This window comes from Lissotriton vulgaris, chromosome 1_1 (genome assembly GCF_964263255.1).
Source record: "Lissotriton vulgaris chromosome 1_1, aLisVul1.2, whole genome shotgun sequence".
NCBI lineage: Eukaryota > Metazoa > Chordata > Amphibia > Caudata > Salamandridae > Lissotriton > Lissotriton vulgaris.
In genome coordinates, this window is record NC_141685.1 from 65,645,529 (window position 1) to 65,652,630 (window position 7,102).

Below are 7,102 nucleotides of genomic sequence, written 5' to 3' on the forward strand. Positions count from 1 at the left end.
TGTGTCCCAAAATTGCCCTACTAGGCCACTCCATCCCGGCGAATAAAAATCACCGGAAATTCTTCGCACTGGGTTTCCTGCTTGCGAAACGCCATGTGGCATGTAGATGGGGCCGTTGTCGTGCCCCCAAATTCAAATTGTGGCTGACTACTATGTCAACTTGGCAGGATCAACTCCATAATTACGCTGACGTACTGCCCCATAAATTGCGCCCCAAAGACCTATGGGGCCCACTCTCCGCCTATCTGCTTCGGGCCCAAACTAATGCTGAAGCTGGACTTGATGATCAGGAAGATGCAGGACAAGCTGTGCAACCCTCCGAGCTTCTAGGTGCGTCCTCTACACTGCCGACTGATGCTGCTGTTCCTCCCCTCCCCACCCTCTAGGTGCACTACGGGGTAGGAGATATTGATACCAATACAACTCCACCTGCGGTCCCAGGCGCCTTCATGCAAATTTATAATAGCGCACTCCACCTTCTCCCTGACTGACCGTAAGACGGGCATCTGACCCTCTCTGCATCAGCGCTCTACGCCCCTCTCTCCCCCCCCCCCCCGGAGCTTTGCGCACAACATGGCATTTCACAATGGACTATCTCACCAGTACACAGAAACGGGCACAGGTTACACACACACACCCCCCCTCCCACCCCCCCACCCCCCCCCCCCCACGGGACATTCACGTCGGTCCCTTAAGACACAGAGTACGCACACCTCTAGCACACCTAGACCCGTGCTGGAGGAAGCATCACACCTTACTCTGCGCTAAAAGATCCTATTCACCACATCCCTCGACTGGAGATCATACAGGGAAAGGGGACTGACAGCCTTGGTTCTCGTAGTTCGTTATAGTAAAGTTTGGAGTTCAACAAAAAAGAGAAAATGAGACCTCAAGTGTTTAAGAATTGACATTACCTGGTTAGTTGCCTGTGGAATTACACCTCCTTTTACAGCTTTATAAGCTTTATATCGCGGCCGGCCCAGATGGGTTGTAGGCAGCATGCTGTGTTAACTTATTTCTTCTATCATATGGTTATGAGGTATGATGAAACTACATACTACAGCTGCCGGCCTGCTTCCTCAGGTTGTAGGCGTCGAAGCTGTGTACTGATTACTTGACTTCAATAAAGGTCTTCCAAAAAAAAAAAAAAAGTATTTCACGTGTACATGCCAAGACCGTTTACACATGCAGGAAATGCCTCCTGCCCCCCCCAAAGGTCTTCGTATGTGACAGGGTTTTTCCCGACGCAAGGCATGGAAAGATCTGACCAATCTTGGAGTATGTACATGTGTTTCTGTTTCCAGGATCTTTCTGACGCGTCATAACCCTTCCAGTCAATTAAATACTGTAATCTACCATGTATACGTTTTGCATCTATAATGCGATTTTCTTCATATGCAATATTGTCTCCAACTACAACAGGTGGAGGAGGGTTGTCTTTTCGTGAGGAATGATGTAATGACTGATATTTTCCTACTTTTCTGGTGTTTCAGCTAGTTAGCTATAAAGTAATTACTCATCACAGTCCCTTCCCAGAATGCCTAACAAGAAAACACCACATTCAGACTACCTATCTGAGAAAGGAATAACATAAATAACTAAAGATACTATAGATCATAGCTCAGAGGGTATGTATAGCAACGTCCTCCGACGAATCAGAATCAAATATCAAATCAGGTGAGCAACGTCTTCGACAATCAACGCGCACTTACGCGAGCAACGCACCCTGGTGTGAATCAATATCAAATCAGCAACGTCTTCCGACGAATCAATATCATATCAGCAACGTCTTCCGATGAATGAAATATCAAATCAAGTCAGCAACTTCTTCCGACGTTCAACGCGCACTTACGCGAGCAACGCACCCTGGTGCGAATCACCAACACCTCCCGGTGAAAATCCGTACGTACCTCTTACGCTACGTTGGATTGGTCTACCAGCAATTTAGGTATTCCTGCTTAGGAGCCGATTTCCCTTCCGAATCTACAATTACTCATTAGAGGGGAACTAGCACATCCCTCTGTAAGCACTTCGTAAAAAAGGGGCCCGACCTTCCTCCACAGAGAATAAGGACAAATTATATATTCTCCCATGTAGTCATCCCTAATCATGAGCAGCGCACCTTCCCATCATCAGTTACCTGTAAGAAGGGAATCACACATCCTTCTATGCAACAGCACCTGGTTAAGAAGAACCCACACTCCCTCTTAGTGACAACAAACAAATGGAATGAATGCAAATTGGGGTCTTTTATTACACAATGATGAAAGGACATAGAAAGAAATGACTTATTAATATACATACACACATATAGAACCTGAAAATAAAGGAATAATTAGATAAAATTAGTCATACATGGAAGACCTCACCATATTATTAGACATCTGCAATCTGAAGACTGGTCTGTCTCTCTTTCCCTCTTCGGTTGGGTCAGGACTCTCTGTTCCACAAACACGACTGCACGTCTGCACCGTGATGCTTCACCAGACCGCCAAAACCACCAGACAATCATCTCACCCTCACTTGGACCCGCTTTCACTAATATAGAATGTAGCTCTCTCTCGAAGCTTCTAGAAGAACCCGCCTACTGTTCTCATGAAATTCCTGTACCTGGCACACAACAGCAGCTGGCCAAGCGTTTGTTATGGCTCCAGCGCGAAGAGAGCACATTTCTCCGATAAACTAAAACATTGCCCTTCACCTAAAGAGGCTTAGCAGGATGGTGTCAGAAAAGAACATGGCATCGCTCGAGCATAGGCCTTTAGGCCCGAAAAAGAGCAAAAAACAGCATATAAGGGGACATAAAGCTGTCAAAGTCTATAGGCAAGCCCTGCCAACTAGGTGAAATAAAGGTCGGGAATGGACAAAACACCATACATGTTCGATTGACAGCAGCATATACTGAGATGGTGGTGGTCAACGGTCATAACCGAGCCAAAAAAGCACCAATACCTCAGTCACTTCAACGGATCATGTGGTTTGAGCAAAGATACATGAAAAACTGGGTGGATGGCATATTCCGAGGGCAAAGTTAATCTCATTGAAACTGGATTCAAAATGTTATTTATGGGAAAGGGGCCAATGAACAAGGGTTTTAGTTTCTTGGGGCTTTCAATCTGGATATTTCTGGTTGATAACCGGACGAGATCCCCTACTTTATAGGGTGGTGCTGGTGTTTTGTGTTTATCGACTGATAATTTGACCTTTTAGTTTATTTTTGGCTAAACTACGCTTGGCCTGTTCTTGAAATTCCCGCAATTCTGTTAATGTTTCGGTCACAGCAGGCATAAATCTGGAAGGATGGCAGGAATAGATCGTGGATGTAAGCCAGTTATAAAAAAAAAAGGGCAACAGCCTAAAGCTGCATGATAGCTATTGTTGTATGAAAACTCTGCCAATGGTAGGACCTCATCCCAATGAGCCGATATAATGGAGGTTAGGCACCGTAGACTTTGTTCAAGGTATTGATTAACTTTTTCTGTCTGGCCGTCAGTCTCTGGGTGAAAAGCGGAGGATAATGCTATTTCAATTCCTAAATGTTTGCCCAACTGACTCCAGAATTTTGAAACGAATTGAGGGCCCCTGTCAGAAATTATTTTACTGGGAAGGCCATGTAGTTTTACGATATGGTTTCAGAACACTTCACTAAATTCTGTAGCTGTTGGTAGTTTTTGTAATGGAATAAAGTGCCCCATTTTAGACAAAAGATCCACAACTACTAAAATTGCAGTGAAGTTATGGGATTTAGGCAAATCTGTGATGAAGTCCAAACTGATAGTATGCCAGGGAAGCAGAGGTATAAGCAATGGTTGTAGAAGACCTTTAGTGGGTGAATGGGAGGACTTTTGTCGTGCGCACACTGGGCAGGCTTTTATATATTGTTGGACGTCCTGTCTGGTGTTTTTCCACCAGAAATGCCGCTGACATAACTCTAAAGTTTTGTCGACCCCTGGATGTCCTGCTGTACTAACATCATGAGTCCATTATAATATCTGTTGTCGCAAGTTTTCTTGAGGGATAAACAGTTTATCCTTGTGGAAGAAGTAACCCTCAAATATGGAGTTTTGTTTCTGAGCTAGTCATTGCTGTTCATTTAACGTCTGAACACTCAATTTAACTTGGTCTAAAAAGGTGTCCGCTTGTGTGACTGCCACTATTTTTTCAGAAGGAATTATACTTTATGAATTCTTTGTTTCGCTAACATCCTTTTCACAAACTAATCTAGACAAAGTGTCAGACAGGAGTTGCTTTTGTCCAGGGCAGTATGTTATGATAAAAGCGAATTCCCAAAAAAAAGTAACCAGCGCATCTGTCTGGGAGTGAGTGCCTTAACTGTGGTGAAAAACTGGAGATTTTTATGGTCTGAAAATATGGTAATTGTATGCTTTGCACCCAATAAATGGTGTCTATTCAAGAAAGACTGCTTTAATTGGCAACAACTTGCGTTCTGCAATGGTATAATTCTGTTCAGCTGGTAACAGTTTGCGCAAGTAGAAGGCAATTGGGTGTAAATGTCCAGTTGCAGCATCGTTTTGCATTAACACGCCTCCCAATGCAGTTTGGGAAGCGTCAGCCTCAACAAAGAATGATTTATCAGGGTCTGGGTGAATCAAAAAAGGTACTGATGTAAAAGCTTGCTTCAATTTAAAAAAGCTTTTTCAGCGTCTGGGTTCCATTGAAATTTCTCACCCTTTCGAATAATAGTAATTGAGGGATAGGTGTCACTATCTCAGAAAATTTATCAGGGTCTGGGTGAATCAAAAAAGGTACTGATGTAAAAGCTTGCTTCAATTTAAAAAAAGCTTTTTCAGCGTCTGGGTTCCATTGAAATTTCTCACCCTTTCGAATAATAGTAATTGAGTGATAGGTGTCACTATCTCAGAAAATTTAGATATGAAGCTCCTATCAGAATTGGCAAAACCTAGTACTCGCTGCGTGTCTTTTACAGAAGAGGGAGTGGGCCAGTTTAAAATTGGTTCAACCTTTTTTGGGTCCATGATTATTCCTTCGAGAGAAAGCCAATAACCTAAAAATTTGACCTTATTTGTGTTAAATACACACTTTTCAAGTTCTACATACAAAGAATTGTCTCTTAATCTTTGTAGAACTGAGCGAACATGTGTAGTATGCTCTTCGTCAGTCTTGGAGAAGGCCAGTATGTCATCAATATATACGATGACACAGATATCAAGTAAATCATTTAGGACTTCATTGATGAAATACTGAAATGCTGCCGGGGCGTTACAGAGTCCGAATGGCATTACTGTATATTCGAATAGACCATATTTCGTGCGAAAGGTGGTCTTCCATTCGTCTCCCTCCTTAATACGAACAAGGTGATACGCACTACGTAAACCCAATTTAGTATAAATACTTGATCCTTTGATTTGATTTAGCAAGACTGAGCTAAGAGGTAATGGATAACGATTTTTAATTGTTGCCTTGTTACCTGCACAGTAACCTATGCACCCCCTCAGATCGCCCGATTTTTTAGCTCCAAAGAAAAGTGGCGAAGAGACTGGTGACGTAGAGTGTCTAATAAAATCAATCTCTAACAGTTTGTTTAAGTATGTTCTCAAATATTGGTTTTCAGGCTCAGTTAAGGCGTATATCTTACTACAGGGTAAGACTGCACCAGGGATCAAGTCTACCCTTATAGTTGCTCAGACAGGATCAAAGACATCAGCATAGTCTTGATATTCGCTGGGTAACTGTGGAGAATCTTGTTGTAAGGCAGAACAAAATAATGGAGTTATGGGATCTTGAGTTTCCGAATAACAATGATTTCTGCAATAGGAGGAGTCTAAAGTGACAGTTCTTTTAATCCAATCTATTTTCGGATTATGTAGTTCTAACCAAGTACTCCCAGTATGACACCAAAAGTGGGTGTATCAATTTGATCAAAACAGTTTCTTCAGTGTGCCCATTTTCTCCAACTATGGTCAAAGGTTTGATATGAAACTTAATTGATCCAGAGGCTAAAGCTGAGCCGTCTACAGCTCTGACTGATTCTGGTTCAGATTTTGCAGCTCGAGTTATTCCTAATGTACTGGCTAATTCCAAATTAAAAAAATTGCCGGTAGCCCCAGAATCAATCAGAACAGCCAAGCTGCGTCTTTCTTGAGTTGTTATAATAAAGGTTACCCTAATGGTAAAGTGCTTCGGAGTACGATTAACAACATTAGTGGCATACTGTGAGATCTGTACTGAAGTTTGTGAGAAGTTGGCCTGGTATATGATGCTCACTAGTTCTAGTGATCACCTTGTACCATGCCAAGCAACCCTTATGATGATCGGTTGTAAGTCAACCTTATAGACCAGTTATCCTAGTGGTAACGTGGACAAAGCAGTCTTAGGCTAAACTCTGAAAGGCATGTGAAGCAAGCTATTTTACCATACACAATCCCCTTGAATACCAAATGAAAGGACACCACACAGATATATATTGAAAATATATATATATATTTATTAACTACAAATGTCCCCAATACTCTTTATGAGCACAGAAGCACAAGCGTTAAAACAAAACACAGTTTAAATACACAAAAGTTGTACAATATGGATGAGGGCGGGTGGCCACTCAAACCATATATTAAGAAAGTGGTATAAGAGATACCAATCGAAAAGGAAGTAGGCCTAGGGCCTTGGGAATCGCTGGAGCTGATCAGGACTAGCAGTGACTAAGTCGGGATAGGCCCCCGGGACTCGGGTGCAGTGCTTAAAGTGCACGCGTTCACCAATGCATTGTCTATGGTGCGTAAAAGTTACAAAGTTAGTGTTTTAGGAACCTTCTGAGTGACCTATAAGGATGAAACTTTAGACACAAGCACTAGAGGTGTGTACCAGTGTAGGAACACCGGCGTTGTTGAGTTACCTCACCCACAGGAAGCGGGTGCACAGGTGCGAAGTAGTGGCGGGTTTCGTCACGCAGGTTGATGGTGCTTGGAGCTGAAGATGCTGCAGGCGGCTCGATGTGAAGAGTTCCGGTGGATCCAAGGGTGGATCTGAAGTGGTGAAGACCTGAAAGCTGAGGGGACAATGTTCAAAGTCACTAGCCAGTGACTACCGTGGAACCAGATTGGAACCAGGCGATGTACTTCCA